This window comes from Salvelinus fontinalis, chromosome 25 (assembly GCF_029448725.1).
Source record: "Salvelinus fontinalis isolate EN_2023a chromosome 25, ASM2944872v1, whole genome shotgun sequence".
NCBI lineage: Eukaryota > Metazoa > Chordata > Actinopteri > Salmoniformes > Salmonidae > Salvelinus > Salvelinus fontinalis.
In genome coordinates, this window is record NC_074689.1 from 2,008,252 (window position 1) to 2,020,634 (window position 12,383).

Genomic DNA, 12,383 nt, shown 5'->3' on the forward strand with positions numbered 1-12,383 from the left:
TCGTTTTACTGTGGATATAGATACTTTTATACCTGTTTTCTCCAGCATCTTCACAAGGTCTGCTATTGTTCTGGGATGGATTTGCACTTTTCGCACCAAAGTACGTTCATCTCTAGGAGACACTCCACATGGCCAGACTTATAGTGGTTTTCTCCCCTTTTAATGCTCTTATGCTCATCCTTAAAAATGCCATAAAGTTTTAAATAGACACATCAACATACTATACAAACAAGAAATACAAATCACTTTTTTGATCTACTGCTCTGCTAACTAGCTAGCTAAAGATGTTTTATTTTTTTGTTGTAAATAGAGGCGAATATATTATCAAAACATCACGCCAAGTTAAGCCTCCACCAAACACATACTTAATTTGAAGTGTTTGTCAAATTCACTATGTTAAAAATGTATAGTGCAAAAACGATTGTAACCATTTTCGTGTTTGACCACTAGGTTTTATGGGTACTATGAGGTATCCATTGGCTAGCTAAGCGCATGCGCAGACATCTCGCCCCGAGCTGCGCAGGTGCAGGTCATCAACTCAAAGGCAAGCCTTCAATATAAAGTTGTTTTTGACGAAAATGAAAACGTGTCAGTTTGTCACTTTCACGCGGTTGGAGTAACAACATAATCAACTACTTATGAAAATAGCCCAAATCTAGGTTTTATCTTTAGATTTTTAGAAATTTAACAACTAAGGAAGAATGTTTCAGTTTGTCTTCTCTAACGCCTAACCCCAGCTGGGTCTGCTTGGTCTGCTTCAAAAGCTTCACCGGAAGTCTCGTGATTTCGCGCTTCTGGGTTTAGAAACTCTGTGTTGGCGAGCTCTGTAGTTACTCAATGTCGCCATAACATCGTCTACAAGCGTGATCGGGGATTTATATTGGTGAAGCAATTTCTACATATCGTCATACTAAATCATCCTTGCCTTAATCGTTTTTAAATGTCAATTTCAATGTGGTGACGTCAGAGTTGGGACGTCCCAAGGATCCCATTTAGATTTTTCCATGACGTTCCATTAACCGGAAAATAGCAGACAGCTGAAGCAACTCGTTATTCTTTGAGCTGCTATCGTGCAACCAGGTGGACGACGACTCCCTTTTCTCGTACTTCGAGCATCAAGGTAAAACCTTTATTTTTAATGATATTTGTTTAGATAGTCTCCAACACAATACTGTTTTGTTATTATTTATGTTGGCCAAGTAATTGTGCTGCTGTGATAGGAGTAGACAGAGTAGCCAACAGCAGGAGTAACATTCATTGGGGTCTGTGTTATTCTCTTTCTCACCGTTGTGTGTGAAAGTCATTGCCTGCAGTAGTCCAGAACATTGCAAAAATATAAGCATTTTGTTTCATGTAATATGGCTAAACATTTTAGTATGTGTCTGTTGGTGGTGATCGATAACTTCCTTCCTCTAAATTAATTCAACCCCCTGACCTTATGCATAGGCTGTTTTGCTCCATGAACGAAACTTATATGTGGAAGCACCTGCTTTCAATATACTTTGTATCCCACATTTACTCGTGTTTCCGTTATTTTACCTGTATGTAGCATGTCACGTTTGTGTGCAGATGCTGCTTCATCTTGTTGACAGAACATTCGTCGTAGTGCATTGTAGCCTAGCTACATTGCTAAAATATTACCGTATGTCTGGGTTTCTGAGCTATGTGCCAATACCTGGATATGATGTGATAAGCATTCATATGAATAATTTTCATCCTTTCTTAACCCCATTCCATGCCTTTGCAGTCTCATAGACTGAAAGTGCAAGTGAAAATGTTCAGAAAGTTAGTGTAATAATATCTTGCTGGTAATGTGACTAGGCTGTGGTATATTTACATGATGTTGAGGTCAACATCTGCTGTACAAATATCACATGCTTAATCTCAGTGCTCTGTATGTAGGCTATAGTGATATTACTTATAATAGCATACTTTCCCTAAAATGTTATACAGATCTGAGATGTTGTCTACAGAGACCCACAATGAAGTGTTATTATAAGTTACTAGCACATCTCAACAACCACATGATTCCTTTCACTTAGGAATGGCACTGTGATAGCGTAGCCTAAAGAGAGGGACACTGTGGTTCATTTTAAGACGTTGTCTCCATGGCTTACGAGAGGGTAAACAGGCTTTGCCAGCATGGCGCTTGTATGGGGCTAACACACCATTGCCTGTCCATTGTAGGAACAGATGCTGTAAATATAGGAATTCTCGCTGTGCTTTGTCAACCATGTGTTAGTACTTCTGTTACTACTGAGAGACATATAGCCCTAATCTTACTTTCATTTTCAGCAAGTTGAATCTAAAGTTACAAAGTGGGAGTTGTTCCTCTATGTGGGAACCCTGTGAATGAGTTATCACATAGCTGTAATTAATGGGTCATTAACCCAGAGTAAGATCATTTTAGATGAATCCCATAAGACCAATATACAGCCAGGCCCACAGTTAAGTAACAATGATGTGTGTTGCTCTGTCTGCTCAGCCTGGCTGGGTTTGTCTCCTTTATGTGAAATCACCATGAACGCCCCTCTGCAGTGGGAGCTCAGTTGAGTTGACCCAGTAAATTCTCTCACATGAATATCAATCTACTCATCCTGTATGGCACGATGACTCATATCTATGTGACTGCAATGCATTTCAGTTTAGTCTCAATCAATTCTGGAGCATCATTTCATAGTAATTTCTTTTTTTAGAAGATACACAGTATAGCCTACTCTACATACTCTGTATTCCCAGTATACAGTGCCTTCAAAAACTATTCATTACCACTTGATTTATTCCCCATTTTGTTGTTACAGCCTGAATTCAAAATTGAATGAATCAGTTTTTTTTCTTATCCGTCTACACACAATACCCCATAATAACAAAGTGAAAACATGTTTTGAGAAATGTTTGCCAAATGTATTGAAAATGAAATACAGAAATATGACAATTACATAAGTATTCACACCCCTGACTCAATAGTTTCGAGAAGCACCTTTGGCGCCGAGTACAGCTGTGAGTATTTTGGGGTAAGTCTCTAAGAGATTTGCACACCTGGATTGTACAATATTTGCCCATTATTCTTCAAATATTCTTCAAGCTCTGTCAAGTTGATTGTTGATCATTGCTTAACAGCAATTTTCAAGTCTTGCCATAGATTTCCAAGCCGATTTGAGTCAAAACTGTAACTAGGCCACTCGGGAACATTCAATGTTGTCCTGGTAAGCAACTCCAGTGAATATTTGCCCTTGTGTTTTAGGTTATTGTCCTGCTGAAAGGTGAATTCACCTCCCAAATTCTCTGTTGGAAAGCATACTAAACCAGGTTTTCCTCTACGATTTTGCCTGTGCTTGTGGCTGGATTCCGTTTATTTTTATCCCCCCAAAAACTCCATAGTCCTTGCCGATGAGCATACCAATAACATGTTGCAGCCACCACCATGCTTGAAAATATGAAGACTTGTAACGGTCCTGACCTGTTTTATGTTGTTTTTTATGTGTTTATGGTCAGGGCATGTGTTTTGGGTGGGCAGTCTATGTTATCTGTTTCTATGTTGGTTTTGGGTTGCCTGGTATGGCTCTTGATTAGAGGCAGGTGGTTTGCGTTTTCCTCTAATTAAGAGTCATATTTAGGTAGGGCGTTCTCACTGTTTGTTTGTGGGTGATTGTCTCCTGTGTCGTCGAATGTATGTACCATACGGGACTGTTTTGCTTTTCGTTTCGATGTCGTCTGTTTCCTGTCCGTGAGTTTACGTGTAGTTATGTAAGTTTATGTTCAGGTTTCGTTGACGTCGTTTTCTTGTTTTGTAAATTTGTAAGTGTTTTGTTTTTCGTGTTGCCATCATCGTCGTTGTAAATAAAAAGATGGCTTATTTCCCTACTGCTGCATTTTGGTCTGATGATCCTTCTCTCCTCTCCTCGTCCGAGGATGAGGAGAGAGACAGCCTTTACAGAATCACCCACCACGCTAAGACCAAGCGGCAAGGGAAAAATAAACGGAGTAAGGGACAGGAGAAGAAGGAGCAATGGACATGGGACGATTTATTGGACGGAAAAGGTGTCTACACATGGGAGGAGATCCTGGCTGGTAGAGATCGCCTCCCATGGGAACAGCTGGAGGCACTGAGGAGAGCAGAGGCTACCGGAGAGAGGAACCGGAGCTATGAGGGAACGCGTCTGGCACGGAAGCCCAAAAAGCCCGTAAGTAATTCCCAAAAATTTCTTGGGGGGGGGGCTAAGAGGTAGTGGGCCAAGGGCAGGTAGGAGACCTGCGCCCACTTCCCAGGCTTACCGTGGAGAGCGGGAGTACAGGCAGGCGCCGTGTTACGCAGTAGAGCGCACGGTGTCTCCTGTACGAGTGCATAGCCCAGTGCGGGTTATTCCACCTCCCCGCACTGGCAGGGCTAGATTGGGTATTGAGCCAGGTGTCATGAGGCCGGCTCAACGTGTCTGGTCTCCAGTGCGTCTCCTCGGGCCGGCATACATGGCACCTGCCTTACGCATGGTTTCCCCGGTTCGCCTACATAGGCCGGTGCGGGTTATTCCACCTCCCCGCACTGGTCGGACAACCGGGAGCATTCAACCAGGTAAGGTTGGGCAGGCTCAATGCTCAAGAGAGCCAATACGCCTCCACGGTCCGGTATTTCCGGCGCCACCTCCCCGCCCCAGCCTAGTACCTACAGTGTCTACACTACGCACTAGGCTACCAGTGCGTATCCTGAGCCCTGTTCCTCCTCCACGCACTCTCCCTGTAGTGCGTGTATCTAGCCGGGTGCCTCCAGTTCCGGCACCACGCACTAAGCCACCTGTGCGTCTCCAGAGCCCTGTACACACTGTATCTTCTCCCCCTACTAATCCTGATGTGCTTGTCCTCAGCCCGGTGTCACCAGTGCCGGTGCCTCGCATCAGTTACAGAGTGGGCTTTGAGAGTACAGTGTGCCCTGTCCCTGCTTCCCGCACTAGTAGGAAGGTGCTTATCCTTAGCCCGGTGCCTCCAGTTCCGGCACCACGCACCAGGTCTACAGTGCGCCGTATCCGGCCAGAGCCATCTGTCTCACCAGCGCCATCTGAGCCATCCGTCTCCCCAGCGCCATCTGAGCCATCCGTCTCCCCAGCGCCATCTGAGCCATCCGTCTCCCCAGCGCCATCTGAGCCATCCGTCTCCCCAGCGCCGTCTGAGTCATCCGTCTGCCAGGAGCCTGCAAAGCCGCCCGTCTGCCATGAGCCTGCAAAGCCACCCGTCTGCCATGAGCCTACAGAGCCATCCGCCAGACAGGAGCCGCTAGAGCCGTCGGCCAGACAGGAGCCGCTAGAGCCGCCGGCCAGACAGGATCCGCCAGAGCCGCCGGCCAGACAGGATCCGCCAGAGCCGCCGGCCAGACAGGATCCGCCAGAGCCGCCAACCAGACAGGATCTGCCAGAGCCGCCAGCGAGCCATGAGCAGCCAGAGCCGTCAGAGAGCCATGAGCAGCCAGAGCCGTCAGAGAGCCATGAGCAGCCAGAGCCGTCAGAGAGCCATGAGCAGCCAGAGCCGTCAGAGAGCCATGAGCGTCGAGAGCCGTCAGCCTGCCATGAGCGTCGAGAGCCGTCAGCCTGCCATGAGCGTCGAGAGCCGTCAGCCTGCCATGAGCGTCGAGAGCCGTCAGCCTGCCATGAGCGTCGAGAGCCGTCAGCCTGCCATGAGCGTCGAGAGCCGTCAGCCTGCCATGAGCGTCGAGAGCCGTCAGCCTGCCATGAGCGTCGAGAGCCGTCAGCCTGCATAGACCTGCCAGAGTCCCTCAGCCAGGATCTGCCAGAGTATATCAGCCGGGACATGCCCCTTGTCCCGGTGCTGGTGCTGCCCCTTGTCCCGGTGCTGCCCCTTGTCCCGGTGCTGCCCCTTGTCCCGGTGCTGCCCCTTGTCCCGGTGCTGCCCCTTGTCCCGGTGCTGCCCCTTGTCCCGGTGCTGCCCCTTGTCCCGGTGCTGCCCCGTCTCCTGGTGCTGGCCGTTTATTTAGGGGATGTGAGTTTTAGGGTGGTCATTGGGAGGGGAAGACAGAAGCGGGGAGTGACTATGGTGGTGTGGGGACAGCGTCCTGAGCCGGAGCCACCACCGTGGTCAACTGCCCACCCAGACCCTCCCCTGGACTTTGTGCTGGTGCGCCCGGCGTTCGCACCTTGAGGGGGGGGTTCTGTAACGGTCCTGACCTGTTTTATGTTGTTTTTTATGTGTTTATGGTCAGGGCATGTGTTTTGGGTGGGCAGTCTATGTTATCTGTTTCTATGTTGGTTTTGGGTTGCCTGGTATGGCTCTTGATTAGAGGCAGGTGGTTTGCGTTTTCCTCTAATTAAGAGTCATATTTAGGTAGGGCGTTCTCACTGTTTGTTTGTGGGTGATTGTCTCCTGTGTCGTCGAATGTATGTACCATACGGGACTGTTTTGCTTTTCGTTTCGATGTCGTCTGTTTCCTGTCCGTGAGTTTACGTGTAGTTATGTAAGTTTATGTTCAGGTTTCGTTGACGTCGTTTTCTTGTTTTGTAAATTTGTAAGTGTTTTGTTTTTCGTGTTGCCATCATCGTCGTTGTAAATAAAAAGATGGCTTATTTCCCTACTGCTGCATTTTGGTCTGATGATCCTTCTCTCCTCTCCTCGTCCGAGGATGAGGAGAGAGACAGCCTTTACAAGACTGGTACTCAGTGATGTGTGGTGTTGGATTTGCCCCAAACATAACACTTCGTATTCAGGACAAAAATACAATTTATTTGTCAATTTTTTTTTACAGTATTACTTAAAATACAAGTTATTTGTCTTTTTTTTTGTTGCAGTATTACTTAAGTTCCTTGTTACACACAGGATGCATTTTTTGGAATATTTTTTATTCTGTACAGGCTTCTTTCTTTTCACTCTGTCCTTTAGGTTAGTATTGTGGAGTAACTACAATGTTGTTCATCCTTAGTTTTCTCATATCACAACCATTAAATTGTTTTAAAATCAACATTGGCCTCATGGTGAAAATCCCTGAGCAGTTTCCTTCCTCTCCGGCAACTGAGTTAGGAAGGACGCCTGTATCTTTGTAGTGACTGGGTGTATTGATAAACCATCCAAAGCCTAATTTAATAATTTCACCATGCTCAAAGGGATATTCAGTGTCTGCTTTTTGTTTTACACATTACCAACCGGTGCCCTTCTTTGCGAGACATTGAAAACCCTCCCTGGTCTTTGTGGTTGAATCTGTGCTTGAAATTCAATACTCGATTGAGGGACCTTACAGACACAGATAATTGTATGTGTGTGGTACAGAGATGAGGTAGTCATAAAAAAATTGTTAACCACTATTATTGAACACGTAATCAGTCAATGCAACTTATTATGCGATAATTTTTTTTAAAGCACATTTTTACTCCTGAACTGATTTAGGTTTGCCATAACAAAGGGGTTGAATACTTATGGACTCCAGACATTCCAGCTTTAATTAAAAACAATTAATAAAAAAAAATGATTTACCACATGTGGTGTTGTGCGTGTGTGTAGATCAGTGACACAAAATCTCAATTGAATCTATTTTAAAATCAGGCTGTAACACATGGGTGTGAATACTTTCTGAAGGCACTGAAGGTCATTTAATTCATTATTTGTTTATCTGACATAACTTTATTACTTTAGAATAACACCACAATATACAGTCATCCCAGGAATCATAGCATTCCAAGACGAATATTTTAGACCTCTATGACTATATCATACCTGAGTTGGTTATTTTTACATTTAGATGTACATATCTTTATTACTATAGGCTACTGTTTTGTTGTTCAGTGCATTTTTAACAGCTGTACACTACTTTGTCTTTGACTTCAGCTTGGATTCGCAGGCTGTAAACCCATTTTCCATTCACTCCCTCAACAACTACTAAGCTATACTGGAATGGCGCCGGAGGGGTTCCTAACCAACCGTACTATTTTCTTAGTTTTTTCACATTGTTTATCTTATTTTGTACATACTGTTACCGTCTCTAATGACCGAAAATAGCTTCTGGACATCAGAACAGAGATTACTCACCTTGAATTGAACGAATCATTTTTCTTTAATGAGTCGGAGGAGAGGGATTTACTCCAGACACCCGAACAGGCCCTCATCCCCGTCATTTGCAAGAGAAAGAGAGGGAGATTTCGCGGATGGAAGATCGGGGTGCCTTGTGAGGATCCGGGTGGCTAATCTGCCTTTGCCATCGGTACTATTGGCCAACGTACAATCGCTGGATAATAAAGTGGACGTACATGTATATCCTACCAATGGGACATAAAAACTGTAATATCTTATGTTTCACCGAGTCGTGGCTGAACGATGACATGAAATCAAATCATATTTTATTTGTCACATGCAGATGTTAATGCGAGTGTAGCGAAATGCTTGTGCTTCTAGTTCCGACAATGCAGTAATAACCAACGAGTAATCTAACCTGACAATTTCACAACAACTACCTTATACACACAAGTGTAAAGGGATGAAGAATATGTACATAAAAATATATGAATGAGTGATGGTACAGAACGGCATAGGCAAGATGCAGTAGATGGTATAGAGTACAGTATATACAGTGGGGAGAAGAAGTATTTGATACACTGCCGATTTTGCAGGTTTTCCTACTTACGGACTTTCAGCTCCCTCCAAAGATTTTCTATTGGGTTCAGGTCTGGAGACTGGCTAGGCCACTCCAGGACCTTGAGATGCTTCTTACGGAGCCACTCCTTAGTTGCCCTGGCTGTGTGTTTCGGGTTGTTGTCATGCTGGAAGACCCAGCCACGACCCATCTTCAATGCTCTTGCTGAGGGAAGGAGGTTGTTGGCCAAGATCTCGCGATACATGGCCCCATCCATCCTCCCCTCAATACGGTGCAGTCGTCCTGTCCCCTTTGCAGAAAAGCATCCCCAAAGAATGATGTTTCCACCTCCATGCTTCACGGTTGGGATGGTATTCTTGGGGTTGTACTCATCCTTCTTCTTCCTCCAAACACGGCGAGTGGAGTTTAGACCAAAAAGCTCTATTTTTGTCTCATCAGACCACATGACCTTCTCCCATTCCTCCTCTGGATCATCCAGATGGTCATTGGCAAACTTCAGACGGGCCTGGACATGCGCTGGCTTGAGCAGGGGGACCTTGCGTGCGCTGCAGGATTTTAATCAATGACGGCGTAGTGTGTCACTAATGGTTTTCTTTGAGACTGTGGTCCCAGCTCTCTTCAGGTCATTGGCCAGGTCCTGCCGTGTAGTTCTGGCCCACGAGGTGAGATCTTGCATGGAGCCCCAGACCGAGGGTGATTGACCGTCATCTTGAACCTCTTCCATTTTTTACATTTTAAATTTTATCCCCCTTTCTCCCCAATTTTTCGTGGTATCCAATCGCTAGTAATTACTCTCTTGTCTCATCGCTACAACTCCCGTACGGGCTCGGGAGAGACGAAGGTCGAAAGCCACGCGTCCTCCGAAGCACAACCCAACCAAGCCGCACTGCTTCTTAACACAGCGCGCCTCCAACCCGGAACCCAGCCGCACCAATGTGTCGGAGGAAACACCGTGCACCTGGCCCCCTTGGTTAGTGCGCACTGCGCCCGGCCCGCCACAGGAGTTGCTGGAGCGCGATGAGACAAGGATATCCCTACCCGCCAAACCCTCCCTATCCCGGACGACGCTAGCCCAATTGTGCGTCGCCCCACGGACCTCCCGGTCGCGGCCGGCTGCGACAGAGCCTGGGCGCGAACCCAGAGACTCTGGTGGCGCAGCTAGCACTGCGATGCAGTGCCCTAGACCACTGCGCCACCCGGGAGGCCTCATTTTCTAATAATTGCGCCAACAGTTGTTGCCTTCTCACCAAGCTGCTTGCCTATTGTCCTGTAGCCCATCCCAGCCTTGTGCAGGTCTACAATTTTATCCCTGATGTCCTTACACAGCTCTCTGGTCTTGGCCATTGTGGAGAGGTTGGAGTCTGTTTGAGTGTGTGGACAGATGTCTTTTATACAGGTAACGAGTTCAAACAGGTGCAGTTAATACAGGTAATGAGTGGAGAACAGGAGGGCTTCATAAAGAAAAACTAACAGGTCTGTGAGAGACGGAATTCTTACTGGTTGGTAGGTGATCAAATACTTATGTCATGCAATAAAATGCCAATTAATTACTTAAAAATCATACAATGTCATTTTTCTGGATTTTTGTTTTAGATTCCGTCTCTCACAGTTGAAGTGTACCTATGATAAAAATGACAGATACACTGCCGATTTTGCAGGTTTTCCTACTTGTATCAAATACTTGTTCTCCCCACTGTACATATGAGATGAGTAATGTAGGGTATGTAAACATATAAAAGTGGCATTGTTTAAAGTGACTGAATAACATACAGGTGGCAGATTGTACACTGTATCGGCAGGATAGAACAGCAGACTCTGGTAAGACAAGGGGTGGCGGTCGGTGTATATTTGTAAGCAACAGCTGGTGCATGATATCTAAGGAAGTCTCAAGGTTTTGCTCGCCTGAGGGAGAGTATCTCATGATAAGCTGTAGACCACACTATCTACCTAGAGAGTTTTCATCTACATTATTTGTAGCTGTCTATTTACCACCACAAACCGATGCTGGCACTGGCGCTCAATGAGCTGTATATGGCCATAAGCAAACAAGAAAACGCTCATCCAGAGGCGGCGCTCCTAGTGGCCGGGGACTTTAATGCAGGGAAACTTAAATCCGTTTTACCTTATTTCTACCAGCATGTTAAATGTGCAACGAGAGGGGAAAAAACTCTAGACCACCTTTACTCCACACACAGAGACGCGTACAAAGCTCTCTCTCGCCCTCCATTTGGCAAATCTGACCATAATTCTATCCTCTTAATTCCTGCTTACAAGCAAAAATTAAAGCAGGAAGCACCAGTGTCTCGGTCAATAAAAAAAAGTGGTCAGATGAAGCAGATGCTAAGCTACAGGACTGTTATGCTAGCCCAGACTGGAATATGTTCCGTGATTCCTCCGATGGCATTGAGGAGTACACCACGTCAGTCACTGGCTTCAACAATAAGTGCATCGATGACGTCGTCCCCAGAGTGACTGTACGTAATATACCCCAATCAGAAGTCATGGATTACAGGCAACGTCCGCACTGAGCTAAAGGCTAGAGCTTCCGCTTTCAAGGAGCGGAACTCTAACCCGGAAGCGTATAAGAAAACCCGCTATGCCCTCCGATGAACCATCAAACAGGCAAAGCATCAATACAGATCGAATATTTTAACACTGTCAGTTCTGTAATATTTTAAGAGCATGTGACAATTAAGAGCTGCACTGTTAAGAAGTTACTGTGCATTTCACAGTAACTTAGTGGCAGTTAGTTGCCTGGAAGTTGCTGTGAATGTTGTATGCAATTTTTAATCACATTTGAGTCGCTACACATCATTGACCTCTGGGGGGGGGGGGGGGAACGCTGCAGTAAGGCCGTTTTGAATAGTAAAAAACATGCCCCCTTAGCTCATCTGACATAGTAAGATTGCCGGCCTTTAACCAATGGGGAGGAAGCGTTGCATCCACTCACTTTAATTATCAGTGATTACCTCAAGAAAAGGATATTTCAGTAGAGCCTAAAAATACACTGCTCAAAAAAATAAAGGGAACACTTAAACAACACAATGTAACTCCAAGTCAATCACACTTCTGTGAAATCAAACTGTCCACTTAGGAAGCAACACTGATTGACAATAAATTTCACATGCTGTTGTGCAAATGGAATAGACAAAAGATGGAAATTATAGGCAATTAGCAAGACACCCCCCAAAACAGGAGTGATTCTGCAGGTGGTGACCACAGACCACTTCTCAGTTCCTATGCTTCCTGGCTGATGTTTTGGTCACTTTTGAATGCTGGCGGTGCTCTCACTCTAGTGGTAGCATGAGACGGAGTCTACAACCCACACAAGTGGCTCAGGTAGTGCAGTTCATCCAGGATGGCACATCAATGCAAACTGTGGCAAAAAGGTTTGCTGTGTCTGTCAGCGTAGTGTACAGAGCAAGCAGGCGCTACCAGGAGACAGGCCAGTACATCAGGAGACGTGGAGGAGGCCGTAGGAGGGCAACAACCCAGCAGCAGGACCGCTACCTCCGCCTTTGTGCAAGGAGGTGCACTGCCAGCGCCCTGCAAAATGACCTCCAGCAGGCCACAAATGTGCACCTACAACTTGAGTGGAGTCCACCTGTGGTAAATTCAATTGATTAGACATGATTTGGAAAGGCACACGCCTGTCTGTATAAGGTCCCACAGTTGACAGTGCATGTCAGAGTAAAAACCAAGCCATGAGGTCGAAGGAATTGTCCCTAGAGCTCAGAGACAGGTTTGTGTCTAGGCACAGATCTTTAGCAGTCTTATGGCTTGGGGGTAGAAGCTGTTCAGG

General features: G+C 45.9%; 1 protein-coding gene across 1 annotated transcript in view; it reads left to right on the forward strand.

Annotated features, from left to right (window-relative positions):
• Positions 1 to 785: 785 nt before the first annotated feature.
• LOC129822742 (CYFIP-related Rac1 interactor B-like) overlaps positions 786 to 12,383 on the forward strand; it is a 63,244-nt gene continuing 51,646 nt past the window's right edge. Inside the window, exon 1 of the mRNA XM_055881114.1 lies at positions 786 to 1,120. The gene's annotated coding sequence lies outside the window, so the exon portion shown is untranslated. The remainder of the gene's footprint in view (positions 1,121 to 12,383) is intronic.